Raw genomic sequence first — 20,809 nt, 5'->3', positions numbered from 1 at the left:
CATGAGTAAGAGAACCCGAATAGAGCCCTGTGACAAGGTGAGGTGTGAATTGGAATGCGTTGGCTAGAGCACTGGACTGAGACTCAGAAGTTCTGGGTTCTATTCATGGCTCTGCCACAGGCCTGCTGGGTGACCCTGAGTAAGTCACTCCTCCCACCCTCTCTCTTTGCCTCAGTTCCCCATCGTACAGATGGGAATGATGAGCTGACTTCCTGTGTGAAGCGCTTTGAGATCAGCTGATGGAAAGCATTGTGTAAGAGCTAGGCATTAGTACTTGAACTCTATAAGATCAAATTCTTTTGGAAAAGTTGTATTAACTTCCTTCAACTAGGGAAGTGGGAACTTTCAAAGGTCCAGAGGGCAGCCAGGTGCCCAACTCCCACTGACAATCATGATCTGGGGGCCAGGTTTTGCAAAGGTATTTTAGGCACCTGGTGAGACTGACCCGCTTTGGCACTTTTGACAGTCTCCTAACTCAATCAATTGAAATGAATGAGGGTCAGGTGCCTAGACTGCTTTGGCACTTCTGACAATCCCAGGAGGCAGCTATCTACATCTTTAGGCAACTAAATATCTTTGAAAATTTGACACTGGGTGTCTACATCCCTTGGCCTCATTTGCAAATCTCAGCTGTACATGATTTTGTTTTCCATCTCATAATGCCCTTTGTTAATCCTTTTACGTCTTTCTCCATTTGTGTCTCTGGTCACTCCTCGGTGATACCTTTCATGCTTACAATAGGCGCCGACTTCTACTGGTGCTGGAGGGTGCTCGACCCCCACTTTGTCCCCGGCCCCGCCCTAACTCCACTCCTGCCCCACCCCCTTCTGTCCCCATCCCAATCCCTTCCCCAAAGTCCCTGCCCCAACTCCGCCCCCTCCCTGCCCCTATTCCAACTCCTTCCCCAAATCCCCGCCCCGGCCCTGCCTCTTTCCCACCTCCTCCCCTGAGCGTGCCACGTTCCTGCTTCTCCCCCCTCCCTCCTGGATCTTGTGATAGCTGTTTTGTGGCAGCAAGCGCTGGGAGGTAGGGAGGAGCGGGGACGCGACACACTTAGGGGAGGAGGTGAGGTGGGGCGGGGAGTTTGGCTGCCAGTGGGTACAGAGCACCCACTAATTTTTCCCCGTGGGTGCTCCAGCCCCAGAGCACCCATGGAGTCAGCGCCTATGATGCTTATTATATCTTCTCTTTCCTTGTGTTTCAAATGACCACCCTCTCCATTTAAACTCCTCCTTAAAACACACACTGCTCCCACAGAAACCTTTCCGTGATAATCCAGAAACTACCAGAAAAGTGTTTTTAAATTGTTTATTCGTTAGGCAGTCTGATACTTTGTTGTTGCATGGATTAGGAACCAGAGCCTGATCTGATGCAGATCAGCACAGCTCCATTTCAAAGAGTGGATCAACCCTGATTCACAGCTGCCAAAGGCCTGGCCCTGTGTGCTTGCATGTAGGTAGACCATGTCTACTTTGATGTGTAAACTCCGTGCGGGTAGGGACTGCCTCTCCCCCTGTGCTCTGTAAAGTGTTGAACCCATTCAATAAATACTGAGGAATGCTTTGATTGCCAGAAGTGATGCAGTGCGCCTGCAGAGTTGTAGGGAAAAAGGTCTTTATTACGCAGGTTGAATGGCTAGTATTACACACTGATGCTTACAGTTTATACCTAAGCAGCCAGAGCTCCGGCTTGCATTCCTGAACCCCTGGTGCCAGCTGTGTCCCTCCTGAAACCAGACCCTCTGTCCCCAGTTCCACTCAGACTACAGGCAAGATATAACAACTGAAATGATGTTAAATGGGCCTCACATAGGCTAGTTTCTCTATGCATATTTACATTGTCAGATTACATACATTCTGCAAAAAATGTCTATAGCACTTGGAATAATGCCATCCAGCCTTTGTTCCCCTCCCCCTTCCCCACAGGTAAACTGTGGCATATCCTGTGTCAAAGCTTAAAAAATATAAATGTGTAGAGCCAGTTTATGGATTTACTAGCTCCAGGCATGTTGCAAAGCATGGAGAGTTGCCTTAAACAAATGGCAGTTTTTGGAGGCATTTTGCCTCTACTAGCACATACAGGTAGAATGCCTCCAAGGATACTAGGAGATTGTACATTGGCTACACCCTTTTAAGAGTGGGGTCCTCCCAGTACCTTCCCTGAACTACTAGTTGACTCTAGAACATGGTGGGGCCATAATGATACATCTGCCACACCCAGACACAACCCTAGTGAGTTGTCGAGCACTGCAGATAACTCTGTGAATCCTTGGTTGGTAGATTGCACTCAGGAAGCCCAAGTGTCACAGTTCTGGCTTTCCTAAACCTTCTCTCCTTCACCTCACACAACCACACAAGAGCAGCCAGAATTTGGCCCTGAATACAGAAGGGAACATTCAGAATAGGCAGTAAATGTGTTAGAGCCTGATCCAAAGTTCACTGAAGTCAACAGGAGGGTTTCCGTTGATGTCAGTAGGCATTGAATCAAGCACTTATTCCACTGTTAATGGTAAACCAGAACCTCATAAAGTTTTTATTCTGGAGTCTGAATAGAAAAGATTGAAATCAAAATCCATAGTTGGATTTCTGTTTTGTTTATATAGGTCACATTTCAAGCATGTAGCTAATGAACTTGTGGCTTGATTACATTTATGAAAAGGGCACTGCAAAACTGAGTGTCTCGAGTTGATGAGGTGGCAACCTATTACGTGTGACAAGTTATCATTAATTCCTTTGGTATGCATTATATCGTTAATCATGATGAACTCCTTTGGCATTAATGTGTCTGTGCTGTGTAATTTCAGAGGAATTTCAATTTAATCTAGGAGTATTTAATACCACCACAAAAATATACATGATAAAGCATGTTGTGCATAAAGGAGATGCACTAATGTTCCTGCTTTGATTATAACTTCCTGAGTTGAGCTTGATCAAAGGTCAAGGTCAACTCAAAGGACAGCTCTTTCTTTTAAGAATATGGCCCACAGTCTTCCCTTTATCTCAGCCCCTCCCATCTAAATCTGGAGAAATTCAGTGAGTCTGAGACAGGTTTGCAAATGGCTAGTTGTATTTTCCATTCCTGACATTGCCAATCAGTAATTGAAGAAGTCTCTCTGGTATCCAACAGTCTGTTCTCTCTTGCAGCTGGAGCTCCTGAGACCGTTGAGTTAATAACCTCAAATGTAGCACATGAGATGCACCTCACTCATTAGAAGATGAAAATTTAGTAGCCCCGCTGAACCAGGAAATGTACTGTTTTCACAACAGATTAGTCTGGTAGCCATTAAAACGTCAATATTTATCTGCATATATACCATCAGATTATCTCCAGCACTGCTGCTGTACTGGATGTTAATTTCTTTTAAGTACGTAAGGAAATACTGAGTTATCACAGGGTGCCACAGACTGGTAACTGTTGATAAATGCTTATTTTTATGTTTTAGTAGTGTGCTTATATGCCTGTCCAGTACCTCCTTTGGTATGTATGCATTACTTCCCTTTCTCTACAGTGGATTATATCCTGTTTTTATGTGCTTGAATTTTAAGAGAAGTGTCTTTTTATTATGTTTTTATTACATTGTATTTGTTTTTATTCTGTTGCACATCTCCCCCAAGGACCTGCTTCTCCACTGTTTCGCACCTTGTCTAGTTGTTTGCAGGAGCACAAATTGAGTGTAAAACATTACTGCTAGGTGGGAGTGAAGAATTCCACTCGGGCAGTATATTACACTCACTTTGCATGCACTGGTCTCGGTTTCCCTCCTGTGCTGAGATTTGTTGGCAGAAAGAAGAGTGGCACTGAATGCAGGAGCTTGGGGCTAGCGCCCCCCAATTTTGTAAACTGATCTGCACCACCAATCCGTGAGTTGCTCATACCAATTTATGCAACCTGGGTATGTCCCTAAGGGACCAAACACCAGCTGAGAAGCAGCAGAGCACAGGTACATTCCACCTTACCCCCCAAAAAACCCCTCATCCTGCTCCAACACACCTCTTATGGGTGGTGATATACATTTGGCATAGGAGCCAATTCTGCTAACTTTATGCCAGCTATTTGCCCCCCTACTTAAGCAGTGCAAAAGGGCTTAGTCAGTGGAGAGAAACTGGCTCATGATTCACAGGTGGAAATAATTATATCAGGTAGTGAAAGATCGGTTCCTGGATCTGTGCCTCAGGCAGGACATGAATGCAAATCTCATCATCAGCATCATTATTCATTACCAAATTTATGGAAATTCAGAGTTCCAACCATTGAGCTGCTAAGTGAATGGGATACAGCTTGCAGACCGTAGTTCACAAGAGCTTTGCTCACTTCAGCTTGTCAGGTGAAATGTTTGGTGCTCTGTTCATTTGGATGCCAATATTATTTCCATTGCAGAGAGGCAATATTTAAAAGTTTCCTATATTGCCTGATAGAAGGGAAATGAAGAGGAAAATAGGAGGGTCTAACTATCTGTCTAGTTCTGAGAAACACTTGAAGTGTAAGACTGCCTTATTTATTAGGGTGTCAACTTGCTTACCATGTTAAACTCCTCTCAGTAATATACTTCAGAGTCTGTTACCCCACCTTATCACTCATCACCTCAGCATGCTGTTGTCAGAGAAAAGAGAAGTTATATTTTGTCTGTTGATGGGCGACTCATCTCTTGGTCCTTCACCAGCTGCACTGTGAGCTGAGAACAGTATCTAGAACTGCTAGAGTTTAATAACAGGACCATCCCCATCACAATTAATGACAACAGGCTAGATTTATCCCTTCTTTGAGGCCAGTGCAGATACACTAGGAAAAGAATTTGTCCCAGAGGCTCATATTATCCCCACTAGATTATTGCCCAAAGGGGGAATTCTAGTGAAGGCTCCACTGGAACACACTGAGCATAATGAAGGCTCCTTGGGGATAAGATCTCTGCAAGGATGACTCCGGTATCTGAACTGACCCCTTGGTCTATGCCAAGCTGTGACCTTTTACAGAGATGGGTGTCTCTACACACAACAAGGCCATGATCCCAAACCAGAGAAGTACTTAAGTGGATGCTCAGCTTTAGGGGACTACTTTCCTGCTTTAAGTATGTGTTTAAGTGCTTTGTTGGACGAAGCCTAACTGAGGGGCTTTTGACAAGGGGAACCTCATGGGGATATCTTCCAACCGCTCTTCCCTGGGCTTTTCACAGGATTTTCTGTAGGAGAGGATGATCTGAGTCCAAGCATTTTAAAAAATATCCTAATTTCCTTTCCTCTCTCCACAGCTTGTTTGCTTTCAACCAGGAGTGAGATGGTGGGGGAGAGGGAGGGAAGAAACTTTAAAGATAGGAAAGAAACAAAGAAGCAAGGTATTTTGAGCTGATAATGAGGCATGCTAAGATTTGGTTCCAAACATTTTTCACATCCCTCATTCGTTCTGTTGCCCAGAATAAGCCACCATGGGGTTACTTATGAAAAGGCAGAAATAATGTGTTCCTCTTAACAAGCCTTTTGTGGGGATGCTTGTGTACATGGTGTAAGGCAGTGACAAATGAGGACCACGCTTTTCAATTCATGTTATTGAACCTACTCACTATTTAGGGAGTGGAAGAGAGACATGATGGTGGGTAGGGGAGGAGGGGGCTGAGAGGAGTGAGCAGTGGTCCGGGCCTCAGGGGGAAGAGGCTGAGCGGGGGCAGGGCCTTGTACCATGGCACCATTGGTAAACCCGGTACTGCCAAGCAGCACTTTTAAACCACCAAAGCAAGTAAATTGTCCTATTCCCAATGAAGTCAATGGAATTAGGCCCCCAGCAGGCTTTTCTAAAGCACCCATCTCCTTCTTTAGGCCACTAAATACCTGAAACTCTGGCCTCAAGGGCCCAATCCAGCCCCTAGTGAAGTCAGTGGGAGCCTGTCCATTAACTTCAGCAGGCTTTGGATCAGTCTTTTGGGGGAAAGGGTCTAGGGTTAAATTTACAACCCTAGTAGCAAATTCAGATATAATGTGTAAGGTGGGTAACATTCACATTCAGAATGGAGTATGTTTGTGCCAGAAGAAGCTGTAAGTTAATGGTGGATACCATCCTTTAATGTACATATTTTTCAACATTTCTATTAGTTACATCTCTGCTACCTTCCAGCCCCTGAGCAAGAGTTACTCCAGTTCAGACTCTCCTAGGGTGACGTAGTCTCTGAGGTTGACTCACGTGTAACTGACTCCAGACTTATCTCTCATGAGTGGGACCTGAGCCCATGCAAGCAGTGGTGCATAGTGGTTGGCTAGTTAGATCATTGCACCACAAGCCCTGGAGGCAAGCGCTGTCAGTACCCAGCTGGAGCCATGTGGGTACCAATACTCATTGGGTTCACCAGGATTAGCAGGGGTTAAGCAATAAACAAGGAGCTGTACTCCTGCCCTGGCTGGGATGATGTGAGCTTCATACACATCTCAATAAGCAGGGTTAAATAACAAACACAACAAGCAGATCCAAATAGTAATCAGTCACTAACAATGAGACCCTGTTGTTGTAGGTGAGCCCAAACTCACATGCCTGCTGTGCACCTCTGGGATAAACACACTTGGAGAGAGGCCTTCAAGCCAGGCATTTCTCAGGGTCTAGGGCTAAGGCTCCCGTCCTAAGATACTTCCTCTCTCTCAGATGGGAGGCTCCTTAATCAGGGTGTTCTTTGCTTCAGTTTGTGTCAAAGTTCCTTCCCCACTCTGAACTCTAGGGTACAGATGTGGGGACCTGCATGAAAGACCCCTAAGCTTATTTTTACCAGCTTAGGTTAAAACTTCCCCAAGGTACAAACTGTTTTACCTTTTGTCCTTGAACCTTTATGCTGCCACCACCAAAGTATCTAACAAAAATAACAGGGGAAGTGCCACTTGGAAACGTCTCCCCCCAAAAATATTCCCACAAGCACTACACCCCCTTTCCTGGGGAAGGCTTGATAAAAATCCTCACCAATTTGCATAGGTGAACACAGACCCAAACCCTTGGATCTTAAGAACAATGAAAAAGCAATCAGCTTTTTCCTCTGGCCAGCAGGGATTTAAAGGTGTTTACCCTTCCCTTTATATTTATGATAGCCCATTTTCAGAATCTCCTTCAGGACCAGAGACATACTACCTTCCACCCCTCTCTCCAGAGATGTATCCTCTAGGTCTACCCACAACATGAGTGGAAGGGACTCAACTGTCCACTGGAAAGTCAGTCTCTGATCAATCCCAAAGCTGCATCAGAGAAACAATTAAGCTTAAGGTGTACAACTCGTGGTCTGTCATTCCTCAAGCTAGATGGGTCAGGGAGTGGTGTCAGCCCATAGGAGAAAGGAGAGCTTTATATTGCCTTCTGATTCATTCAGGGCACTCCATCCAGTCCTGCTCAGCAAGAAGGATGTGACGTGATTTCATGCTGGCCTATGATGTGAAACTGCATATGCTGAGATTTTCCTCTTGCTGTGAGAATGCGAAGGAATATATATAAAAAAAATCCTAAACTGTCATGTTTTTGTGTGGCATGTAATCTTTCATCTGAGAAATCCCACCAGCCAAGCAGATTTTCCAATCTGAGTCTGAATCTTTCTCTGCTGTTAAAATTAACACTGATTTTGGTACATATTTAATTTTTTCATTATGTTATGTCAATTGCAGCAAAAACATAGAATTACCAAAACAAATACAGAAGCCAACTGACAGGATAATAGATTTCGCAGTAAGCTCTTAAACTTTAACTTTTAAAATGTGTATAAAAGAGCCAAGTTTCCTTTATTATTTAAGAACAGAAATGTTAATGCATATTTCATGAACTAGCAGAAACATTTTTGCTGTAGGTCACTTTCCATCAAGTGAAAGAACAAAAAGATGTGACAATCTTCTAAAATAATTAATTTCAATTTACCCTTTGGCCCATTAAAGGAGTATGTCACCTCCTGTTTCTGCACTGCAACATAAACCTGGGCAACATGTTTTAGCTGTGTGATTTATTAAGAATAGAATAGAATTCTGTTTCTATCTTAATACAAATATCTGGGTTAGTTTTTCAGCCCTAATAAGGTCTCAGGAGACAGTTTTTTCAAGATAAAACAAACTTATTTATGACTTTTGCTTTGATATTTTGAAATTTGCATTTGCTTTTACAAGGCTTTGTCATATATTATCTTCTAAAATTGTCTCATGTTTGGTCTGGCCAATAGAACGTTCACAGTGATAAAAAAAGAAACACTTCCTGTCGTTCTTGCTAATTGCTTTATGCTTGAAAGATGCAGGGGTCATTTCCACATGCATGAAGAATACAATGTGTTTCATCACTTGTCTTTGATTACATATTTAAATTATTTTCACCTAGATAAGTTGTCTGCTGAAAAATGTCATATGATTGTTAAATTACTTGCACGGTTGTAATCTGTTAGAGTTTTGATGCCTGGCAGATTTTGAGTGACTGCTATTGTGTAACTGCTTTTGAAACGTTATTGCCAAAATAGGCTGCATTTTGATGGGGCTCCAAAACTGTTTCTTATAATGGAATGCTTCTTTATATCTGTCTATCTAAACAAAATTAGAAGAACTACATCTAATGTCATCTTTGCAACAATGCAGTCATCACATTCATTGCTCTTTAGTGTCCCTTCCGCACATTGGTTCAAATTCATCTCTGGTCTAATAGCTTAATTAAGTCCAACAGCTTTCCAGTAAGGATGAGTTTGGTGCTCTATTTTCAATCTCTTTGAAAAGATATTTGGAAGCCACAAGCTAGCCTTGGGTCTAGATGTGGGCAGAATACTTGTGCACAAACTATTCTGGGAACAAGATTTATTCCTATTTCAGTTCACTCCCTCAAGGATACTGCAGAATCTTCCTGTTCCCTCCTCACCACCACTTTTTAATGCCCTCGTGTGGTAGCCCACTGCATGACCCAGAAACTTGCCATAGCTCCTTCTTGAGTCAATTACCTTTGTTCCTTGCATCAACCCAAATGGAAAAGTGGAAGGGGCATAACTTGAGATGATGTGGGTTGTTGTTTCCTCCCCTTTTGAAATCTAAGTGTGTCAACACACACCTTATAAAGTTTAGCTCAATGGGTAGGGATTTCATCTGGGATGTGGAAGACCCAGGTCAAATCTCCCCTCTGCCTAATGGGAGAAAGGATTTGAACATGTGTCTTTTGCCTTCAGGTGAGTGCACTGGGCTATAGTCATTCACACTCACTCTCTGACACAATGCAGATTTAATTATTTAGCCACAGTGAAACAGCTTCAACAGTAGACATGCCCAGACCAGATCCATAGCCCAGTGATTAGGGCACTTACATGGCAGGTGAGCAATACACATTTAGATCCCTTCTCAACATCAGACAGAGGAAGGGAATTAAACTCAAAACACCCACATCCCACATCAGTGTCCTAATCACTGGGCCAAACTTTATGACCAGGGAAGTCATCCTCCTTCTCCATTTTGTGTGGAAGTAGGAGTGCTTACTACCTTTGCCTACCAAATGTCCTTTGCCTTTGCTCTGCTACATGGCCTCACAAGTTCCTGCTGACCCCTGCAGCCTTCCAGGGAGAGGGGAAACAGATTGGTAAGAAAACTCTAGAGGAGCCCAACTGGTTCCCCCACCTTGGCCCCCCTCCTATCCACTGCCCAGCCTGCCTTTCTCTGTAGGTGCGCAGAGCCAGAAAACTGCAGAATTTCACTGAAGAGATATGGCACTTAGTTGAACAGTCCGATAGTTGTGTTTGCTCTGTGTAAGGCTATTGCGAGTCACCAGATGGTGCAGTTACAGAGCGTCTTAAAGCTCTGTTGAACTTTATACCACCAATTGGATTTTGGAGAGGTACCCATACAAGCAAACATAGATATTTCATGGTGCCAAAACATTACACTCTGCTGTGTTGAATGGAGTAAAATGTAATACAAACATAGCTTTGTGAGAAAAATTCAGTAGGGATATACCATGAGCAAATCTGTTGAATAAGATACCACTTCTGAGTGCTTTACTAGCTACTCTCACCATACCCATACTTTCATATTCTCTCATGACTTTTAAACAGGAGACAGTGTCAAATATTGGGGCATTATATCTGCCTATGCAAATGCCTAGGTAGTGACAGAAGCTCTAAATACCACCCCCTTCCCTCAGACAGTTCTTTAGTCTACTTTAGCCTCCTTGGCATGGACAAACATAACTCTATACAATTGCATGCCCACAAGGCTATTCTCACAGCCCTCCCCTCTGCACACAAGAAGCATCCTAAGACTCTGCCAAGAACCTAATGGCCCTTAGCTCAGAATCTTCATCTCTAATGGAGACAATGGAGGCAACCTAAACCTATTCTGTCCTTCAAATCCTGGGAAACAGGCCCAGACTTTTTGGTTCACTAGATCTTCACTTGGATTCACGGCCACCTCCATGTTATCCGTTAATGCTACACATTCTGTGACTGCAGTTTTCAACACGCCCCTGACCCCTACCTATACACACACAATCTTTTCATCGAATTTCTTCTACTTCAATTCTCATGCCAAACATTTGGATAAAGTGTATTTACCTGAAAATTAGATGGCCACTGCCTCTCTTGCAATACTTTCTCTCCCAGTGTCTTCCATGCACCGTGTAGATCATTTTCATGAGACAGTCCATCATTTGTACTTGTAGGTCTTTGAAGGTCACTTGAAAAATACAGTTGTAAATAAATTTTAAAAGTAGCTCCATAGGTAATGAGTTTAATGGCTGATCTACTCTGATAGTAACCTAGTACCCTGTTTTTTTTAAATTAAAAGCTGAAAAATCAATAAAGAAAATAAAAATCCCTGCTTTCTCTGTCTCCTTCTTCCCTATTGGTCAGGAGTTCAGAGCTACTCTTGCACCTCCATTTAGAATGTAATGAAAATTAATTTTCAAACTCCAAATTGTCTATGTAACCACATATTCTTCTGACTGCTATCTTCATCCTCCATTCCCTCCTTTCCCCATTCTACTTCACTTGTAGGGCTAGCCAGAAAACACACGTTCCATTTCCAAAATGAATTAGGGTTTCAACATTTGTTTCAATTCTGATGAAGAACAAAACCAAGACCTTCTGAAATTCTTAATGAAAAACCAAAGACAGCTCAGAATAGCCAACGTCCGTGGGGTTATGTCACCATCTGGAGAATCGGAGGCTCAGCTTCAAGTCCCCTCTCTGAAACTGCCAGAGATATTGGGTATTCTGGGTTTTCTTTCTCTGGTTTTGATCAAATATTCCATTCTTGACTAGAGAAACTTTTCTGACAAAAGTTTTGTCAAAATGGATAGTTTCCTCAAAACTTTTGGGTTTGATGAAGCTGCATTTTCTGACCAAAAAAGGTTGGATTGAAAAATTCCCAACCGCATCAGCTCATTTGTTTTTCAGTTCTTTGCTAAGTCCCAATCCTGTAAATAATTAAGCACATGTTTAATGTTAAGAACAGGAGTAGTTAAGCATATGTGATGATAGTTGCAGGATTGTGGCCTAAATTGAGACGGTAAGTTGTTTGGGCAGGAACTTTGTCATCTTACTTTGATCCTGATTCAGGCACTGATCCTGATTCAGCCCTCTGAGTGCTACTGTCACACATCATGAAAAATAATATTACTTTGTATGGTGAAGTTATATAAATTTAATCAAATTACTCAGTATTCAATATAGGCGAACTCAAAGCACAGAGGTCTACAACTAGTATTTTCTTCCCATCCTCCACGTGAAAGAGACAGGACATGAAGCCAAAAAGAGTGTAAGCTTTATTACTAATATATCTTGGTCTGCCTTGCACTAAAGGTGTCAAATACAATTAAATCTACTTGATATAAGTAATGCTCAATCCTCCCAAATGCAAATGCACAGTGGGGGAAAAAGTATATGTTTTCTTTTCAGATGAAATAAAAGCTTGTCAGCTCTCAGAAGTATTATATTTCAATAATTTCTGATTGTAGGTAATTTCTCTTTTTCCTCAATTTTGATGTCATTCCCTGTCATTAGGAATGATGTAAATAGGCCTGTTGGCTTGGTAGCTGTTTCTTCTGTTAGTGGTATTTGCAGTAGCAAAATCACATCCCCAAGGCAAAGATTGTAGCCTCTTTAATATGCAAACTTATGTGCATCTTAACACTACCCTTTTTGGTAGTATTATCAGGTTGACATCTGTTTGAGTCAGCAAACCTCATCTGGGTCCCCAATAGGTATTTGACCAGAAAAGCCTGCACTTAGAAGTAGAATTAAAACTGTGAAGAAATTCCAGCTACTTGATGTACAAGTTCTTGAAAAAATGAATGCTAACTATGGGGGGGAAAGCCATTGCCCTGGTTCCTAGACATAATTGGAATAGTTTAAAATAAGCTAACAATATGGTACAGTCTATATGAAGGATATGTTTGGGTAATACATCACATAATTGATCCCAAGGCATATCTGTAAGTCGATACATTCTGAGCTGGTTATAGGAACATTTCAAAGCCAAACAGTATTGGTGGATTTACTGACTGGAACACCAGCAGTGTTTTCTATTTGTGTTCCTGGCACATAATTATTTCATACTCTTTGTTTCTTCTGGTGTACCCATGTAAATATAAGTTAGTTGCTAGAGGCGTCAGAGGTAGATTACTCCTATGTTGAGTAAACATTACAGTGGAACACCAGACACACAACTTCTCATTTGCTCCTTAGGGGTGGGCTAAGTTAATTCAATATCTGTATATAGGTTAAAATATATATTTTCTGGGTACCCCTCTTTCTTGGCTTTTCAGCATAGATTCCATAGCAGCTGGTCAAAAATGTATCTCCCTATCTTCTTTCAGTTGACGATGTATAGTGAATATCAATTGTGTCCTCATTCTGGGTGAAAATTCACCCCTCTGCTGAGGGCCTGCACAGGACCTGTGAACTGTTTAAGTTCTACTTAAACCGGGGATAAAGGATTTTAGGCCTCGTGCTGGCTCTCTACACAGGAGTGAATTTCACCCTGTGATGCTATTACAAATGTCTTATCTACACTCACAAGAGACAGTTTGTTCCTCAAGGAGCTCTTTTTTTTAACCAGGCTTTTTGGAGCTTGGAGGAGTTGATCGGGACTTTGGGCTGGAATTTGTGCTGGAGCCAAGTCGGTGTTTTCAGGGAGATTTGTCAAATTTGATTGTCTGCCTTAGAAGATATTGCTAGGTGCAATGTTATAATAATAATAATATAGTGCGGGCAGCTGAAGGGTCCCGTCGAGTCCCGAGGCTTTGGGATACTGTATATGAGTATTAACCTGCAGTACAACTGAGCAGAGCTCCTAAAGGGTGAAATCCTGTTCTCGTTGCCATCAAACTCCCATTAATTTCAATGAGGCCAAAATTTCATCAAAGTAAGGTTATTGTCTGAAGCCCCCGTGCCATGGAAAGACTGAAATGGGAATTAGGACACTCAGTACAGATGGGATGCTGACACTTAATGTCTCAGTATCTGGGATGAGAGTAGTAAATCCCAAGCCTTTCTTTTTTTTTTTTTTTTTGTTGGCTCCATTCATGCAAATACTTACTCACCTTCCTGACATTAATCACACAAGGAGACCCATTGATTTTAAAATGCATATTTTATTGAGTAAACTCTGTAATTTGATGCAGGATGCTACACTTCTTTCCCGCTTTTAATTGTGTTAGCACTAACCCGCAGAGCATCTGCCAAAATGATTTCCCTCCCTACCTCTTTATTCTTTCCTATAGGTTAGTGGACAATTAACTGAATCCGGTCAGCATTTTCTGGGTCAGTGGCAAACTGCAATAAGGCACACAAACTCAAATTGCTCGTCAATAACCGGTCTTGACAGTAGAGTAACTGAAAGCTGACTGCGCATTTTTATACTATTACTTTTATTTGGGACAACAGTGAGCTGCAAACTTGCTTCCAGAGTTTTTTCTTACATGTGACTTGAGGTGAGGGACATTTGACATGTTTCGTACCTGCAGGTCATCATCGATTCTAAATGCCAGAAGCAACTCTGTATTATCCTGTAACGGCCTGTTACTAATACACTGATTTTCATTTTGCTCCTGGGGATTTTTTTTTCTATAAAGAATTATTCATACAGTGAGGAAAAGTTATAGTATCCTGGCTGTTGAACAAAATTCAAAGAGTAACTCTGGCCCAGGTTTCCCATAGCTGTACAGGTACCCCTACTCTCTGCGTATACTCTGCTCAGAGATGATGGTTACTAAGCAATACATATTACATGCTACTAAATGTGCTAACCTGTCTCTCTTAATAGTTCAGCTGGGGATGTTTCCAGGTTAAACACAGTGCTGGTTCTTCCCTTTACTCCGCTGAATAATCTAGAAAGTGGTTTACTGTAAAATGTAATTATTTGGGGGTTGGAAATCACAATAATTAAGAAAACAGAAATTTTCTGCTGGCTGATGTGCAGGTCACACTCATTCCTAAATCTGGAATAGAGACTCTCAACTGCCTGTAGTCCCCTGAATACACACATTCATGTACTGTAGCATGGTGACCTAATAGGGTGGCTAAGATCTGTTTGCCTTCTCTCAGAGAGTGTAGTCATTTTTTTTCTATATAAGATCAAAAAGGGTCTATTTCCTATTGAGCAAGAGAAAAAGAACGCATCTCTGTGCAAAAGTAAATGCCTGAGAAAGAAATTTTGATCTATAAGCAATCATTTAACACGTGTCTGTACTTCAGGTGATATTGTCATAGTTTTGGAAATTGTTGTATAAGTTAAATTCAGAGGCACATATTTTACATTGAGTTTACATAAATGTTTGGTGTGTGGCCTGAAAACATGTGATGCCTTTAGAGTGAAATTCATCCCTGTGCCAGCACAAACAAAGTATACTATTTGCACCTTAGGTGGTTCAGGCCTTGAATTGGCCCTCAGCCCTTTTGCTAAACAAAAATCTGTCTAAGGTTATGTACTCATAGGCCCAAGTGTGCAATTGCTTCTGAATGGATGGGCTGCTATACCTGCATGGCACACCAATTATTTCCGTGGGCAAGAGGTTGCAAGTTCAGGGCCTTGGTTATGATTCAATATGCTTATTTTAAGGCTAACTTCTGACATTCTCACTCACAAGAATTCCTTAGTTTCTTTGGATGCAGTGGGTAAATCTCTTCTCATCGATTAGATTTAGAAAGGTGAATATAAAATTTTATATACATTTATAAAAATGTAACCTGGCAACTCGGAGGACATGACTTTGAAATAAAGCTGTTTGTTGTGCTTTGGGATTTTATAGGTAATCTGAACTTCATAATAAACATAGGGCCCTGTATTAATCTGACTTTAATTTATTCAGACTCCGTGTCAATCTCTCTCTCAACATGTGATGGCTCTTTTACTTTATTTTAAATTAAATCTTCTTATGAAGCCAATTTATCAAAGTCCACGATAATTCCCGTTTAAAATAAAATAATACCTTATTCTCTTACCGAGACATTGGATGGCTTTGTGGTCTCTTTGTCGTACTATGTGAGGGGGAATGGAAATGCATAAAGTTCTTGCCTTTTATATTGGATTCCCAGGTGACAGGTTTCCTAAAACAATATCTACAAACAGCCTGTATTTCCTTCGGGGGGGTGTAGATGCCAACCCTCTGGGGGTGTCTGATAAGAAAGTCTATGTGAAAAGCTGAGCAATAATAATCAACTGGGTAGTTCAGAGGTTCTTAAATATTTTGTTAAACTATTTTAATGTATACATCACAAAATGCACACGACCAGATTTTCCCAGTTTAGTATCAATCACTTTATTTACTGCTACATTCCTAACAAAATTGGAAGTGTGTGTATGGGCTGGTAGCACCAGCCATTAAAGTTCCCTAACACTTCAAATTAGAAGACCCTGTTTTTGGTTGCTTATAACTTTGCCAAACTCTGGCTGTGTGGGATAAAATTTCCCAAGCTGTGTGTCTGCGTTCCACTGCATGTTTTTTTAGAAAATTTCAGCCAAAATGGTTCAGCTGTTTCCCAGAAAAAAGGGTAAGGGAGAAAAATTTTGTTTTGTTTTTTGCACCATATTAAAAAAAAAAATCTGTTAAACTGATTTGGCACCAGATAGCAATTTTGTCTAAATCTTGAAAAATCTATAAATGTGAGAGTTAAAAACAAAGAAAAAGCACTTTTTCTATACTGAAAATTCATTTCTCCTTTGTGTTAGATGAGTGAGCACATACCACTAGAAAGTGAATCTATAAATATGTGAGCAAACTAGGTATATTGTCAGGTAAATCGGAAAAATGCAGATTGAAAAAGAAAAAAACTGTTGGAATTGCAAATCAGGTGATACTCCAGATGCTGTGGGATTACTGTAGTGTTTGTTCTATGCTGAGAAATAAGAATAAAATAATGGTCATACTGAGTCAGACCAATGGTCCATTTAGCTCAATATCATGTCTTCCAACCACAGCCAGTTCCAGGTGCTTCAGAAGGAATGAACAGAACAGAGCAATTAGTGAGTAATCCATCCCCTGTCGTCCAGTCCCAATTTCTGGCGCTTGGAAGTCTAGGAATATCTGGCGCATGGGTTGTTTCCCTGACCATCTTGGCTAATAGCCATTGATGGACCTATCCTCCATTAATGTATCTAATTATTGTTTGAACCCAGTTATACTTTTGGCCTTCACAACATCTCCTGGCAATGAGTTCCACAGGTTGACTGTGCGTTGTGAAGAGAGAATCGGAAAGAATCCTTATGAAGTACGGTACTGATATACCCAGGGATCCTAAATTATGAATCCTTTGGTATATTGGTAGGATTAAAAAAAGAATTTAAACCTGCATTAAAATAAATATGTCCTTCTGAGGTTTGTATTCATAGCAAAAGCCCACTTTTTGGATCCCTAAACAAATCTTGATTAAACAGGCATTGTGCGGAACTAGGAGGATGAAATCCTCCAAGTGCACCAAGTATCCATGCAGTTCATCTGTGTGATGTGTGTGCATACACAAGAGAAGTATTGGCTGGTGGATTCACATCCACTGGCCATGTCCCAGACCCTTCTCTGGCCTATTCTCAACCTCTTCTGTGCTACTGACGTGGAAGCCATCCCAAAGCACTGCTGCTGGGAGGAATGGGGAGGGAGTGGCACACGGAATCTGAATGGTTCGACTGCATTTTGGATCGTCAGTGCCATGATGTGAAAGATGGAGAACAAGATTTGGCTCATATTGATGAAAGGCCAGATTCACCAGTACTGTGCAGATATTTACACCAGTGTAAAACATCCTCCCAAACCCAGAATTGTAGCATGTTATGCCCTCTCTGCTTTCACTTTTCACGAGTATGAATGGCTACATGAAATGAAGGACCAGGGTGAATTAGAGCCCCAAAACTGGTAAGTCTCCTTTTTAGACATAGGCCAGTATACTATGCTATTTGGCTAAGTGAATTGGCTAGTCTGGTTAAGCATCACCGTGGTTAGCGGATCTCTTGGAGGGTAAGTATTCCTTGTTTTTTACCAGCAGATGTATCGTGTGTGTTTATGTACTTGTCAAGCAAAGTGACCGTACGACATTAGTGCCTCAATCTTTTTTATACTATGTGAATGCACAGCTTTCAGACTTCTTACCTTGTGATCCTCTTATTCCATCTCTCATATATTATGATATTTTGCACATATATGGTTATTTTCATCCAAGGATTTCAAAGCAATTTGTAACTGAAAACCATTTCTATTACAGCTAGGTTATATAATAATTTCTCTCAGTTTTTATAAAGTAGTAAAAAAGAAAAGGAGGACTTGTGGCACCTTAGAGACTAACCAATTTATTTGAGCATAAGCTTTCGTGAGCTACAGCTTACTTCATCGGATGCATACTGTGGAAAGTGTAGAAGATCTTTTTATATACACACAAAGCATGAAAAAATGCCTCCTCCCACCCCACTCTCCTGCTGGTAATAGCTTATCTAAAGTAATCACTCTCCTTACAATGTGTATGATAATCAAGTTGGGCCATTTCCAGCACAAATCCAGGTTTTCTCACCCCTCCTTCCCCCCCACCCCCCACATAAACCCACTCTCCTGCTGGTAATAGCTTATCTAAAGTGACCACTCTCCTTACAATGTGTATGATAATCAAGGTGGGCCATTTCCAGCACAAATCCAGGGTTTAATGTACATGGCAGAGGGGCATTGCTGGCACATGATGGCATATATCACATTGGTGGATGTGCAGGTGAACGAGCCTCTGATAGTGTGGCTGATGTGATTAGGCCCTGTGATGGTGTCCCCTGAATAGATATGTGGGCACAGTTGGCAACAGGCTTTGTTGCAAGGATAGGTTCCTGGGTTAGTGGTTCTGGTGTGTGATTGCTGGTGAGTATTTGCAGGTTGGGGGGCTGTCTGTAGGCAAGGACTGGCCTGTCTCCCAAGATTTGTGAGAGTGTTGGGTCATCCTTCAGGATAGGTTGTAGATCCTTAATAACGCGTTGGAGGGGTTTTAGTTGGGGGCTGAAGGTGACGGCTAGTGGCATTCTGTTATTTTCTTTGTTAGGCCTGTCCTGTAGTAGGTAACTTCTGGGAACTCTTCTGGCTCTATCAATCTGTTTCTTCACTTCCGCAGGTGGGTATTGTAGTTGTAAGAATGCTTGATAGAGATCTTGTAGGTGTTTGTCTCTGTCTGAGGGGTTGGAGCAAATGTGGTTGTATCGCAGAGCTTGGCTGTAGACAATGGATCGTGTGGTGTGGTCAGGGTGAAAGCTGGAGACATGTAGGTAGGAATAGAGGTCAGTAGGTTTCCAGTATAGGGTGGTGTTTATGTGACCATCGTTTATTAGCACTGTAGTGTCCAGGAAGTGGATCTCTTGTGTGGACTGGACCAGGCTGAGGTTGATGGTGGGATGGAAATTGTTGAAATCATGGTGGAATTCCTCAAGGGCTTCTTTTCCATGGGTCCAGATGACGAAGATGTCATCAATATAGCGCAAGTAGAGTAGGGGCGTTAGGGGACGAGAGCTGAAGAAGCGTTGTTCTAAATCAGCCATAAAAATGTTGGCATACTGTGGGGCCATGCGGGTACCCATAGCAGTGCAGCTGATCTGAAGGTATACATTGTCCCCAAATGTGAAATAGTTATGGGTAAACTCACGAAAGCTTATGCTCAAATAAATTGGTTAGTCTCTAAGGTGCCACAAGTCCTCCTGTTCTTTTTGCGGATACAGACGAACCCGGCTGCTCCTCTGAAACCTATAAAGTAATAGTATCTGTGGTGTATGGTATACAAAAGCGTGGAATAATTTTGCAACTTTCTTAAATTTGTTTTGGCATAGGTTGGCATATAGGCCCATGAACTGACAAGCCCATCCAGAAACTTGTTCTGAGTGTGAATAATATTGACAACTTTTTGTTACCTGGGAGATCAGGAACTTGGGCTTTAATTGGATATCATAACAGTACCTCTAAAGCTTACTCTTTCAGAAGTTTGGGGTGGGGGTGGAGAGAGGATATAAAACTAGATATAACCCTTGGCTGGGGTGTTAGAATATTGATGCCAGGGAAAGTAACAGATCTCTGCTGCTGGATGCAAACATGGTTTTATTTCCTTGCTCTATTTGTTTTTTCCTAAAAGAAATTCAGTTCTTGCTCTTTGGCTGTCAATGCTGAGTCACACATTTTATTTAATGCAGACTTTGTCCCTGTCACAGTGCAATTCTGGGTTTCCACTGTGAATATTTAGCGCAGCTTTAGAAACAGTTTATACCTGTGGGGCCATTAGGAAATGAGACCTGTGAATCAATGCACACATTGCAGAATGTGGAATTCACAATTCCCCCTGCGCTTAATTCTTTATTACAGCAGCTGTAGTTCTGCAATACAAGCCATGTGGTGTAGGTTTGGAAATAGGAGTTATGTAGAAACGGAAAGGTTGGAGAATGGGTATGGGAAGAACAAATATGGTAAGGGAAGTGGGAGAGAGGGGAACAGAGGTGCTTGGCAGGGTTGCAAAGTGTCACACATTCCTCCAATCCAGCTGAAATGTCAGACCTTTTCAGGAATAAGCTGTATTTGCTCCTGATCATCACCAGGGGCTGCTGTGCTGAGCAGGCAACCAGGTGGTCTTGTTACTCCCACTGCTGGATTGGGTGGGAGAAGAACAGTGGTATTGGGTGGTGGAAGCTGCCCCAGTTCAGTAAGTGGAGAATGAGGAGGAGACACAAACTGCAGTGGGGTCAGAGGGTGAGGGAGCCCAGTGCTGACCCACCACCTCTCAGATCTCCCTCCCCACATTACCTCCACCCAATGTTCACGAGTCATCCTCATTCAGCACCACCCATCTACCACCAGGCAGCCCCCTTCCAGCACCTAGCAAGCCCCAGACACCCTCACTCCTTCAGACTCCTTTCACCCACCTTTTTACTTACTGCATCTGCCAAGGTTTCTGCAGCCCCATGTTCTCCCTGCACCACTGTGTGGCTCAAAGTGTATGGCCCGTGTCCATGTGTCTATGCAAATTATATGCAAATTGGCTCATTAAATGTTTTTCAGTGACTGTCTCACATGGAGCAGCACACAGGTTGGGCAGCTATAAGAGTGGATTTCCACACTGGATGGGGAGACATGGGCCATTAGGAACAAAGGTAGCATGACATGCTGATCCCCTTGCACAAATTACCTGTGGATGTTAACAGAAGTTGCCTTTTTTATTCCATATTGCATCCACACTTCCCCACTCTCCCTTTTAATTTGAAATACATAATGACATGCAACACCTTACGTTTCTCTTGATTGCATGCTTGGCTACAGACTCTTTCAGATTCCCATAAAGCTACTCTCCCCATTTTTATGTAGACTAAAGTCCCATATTAATTTCACTTGCAATTCCTCAGGTAGTAATTGG

The sequence above is a fragment of the Eretmochelys imbricata genome, chromosome 9 (assembly GCF_965152235.1).
Source record: "Eretmochelys imbricata isolate rEreImb1 chromosome 9, rEreImb1.hap1, whole genome shotgun sequence".
Lineage (NCBI taxonomy): Eukaryota > Metazoa > Chordata > Testudines > Cheloniidae > Eretmochelys > Eretmochelys imbricata.
This window is presented reverse-complemented; position numbering follows the sequence as displayed.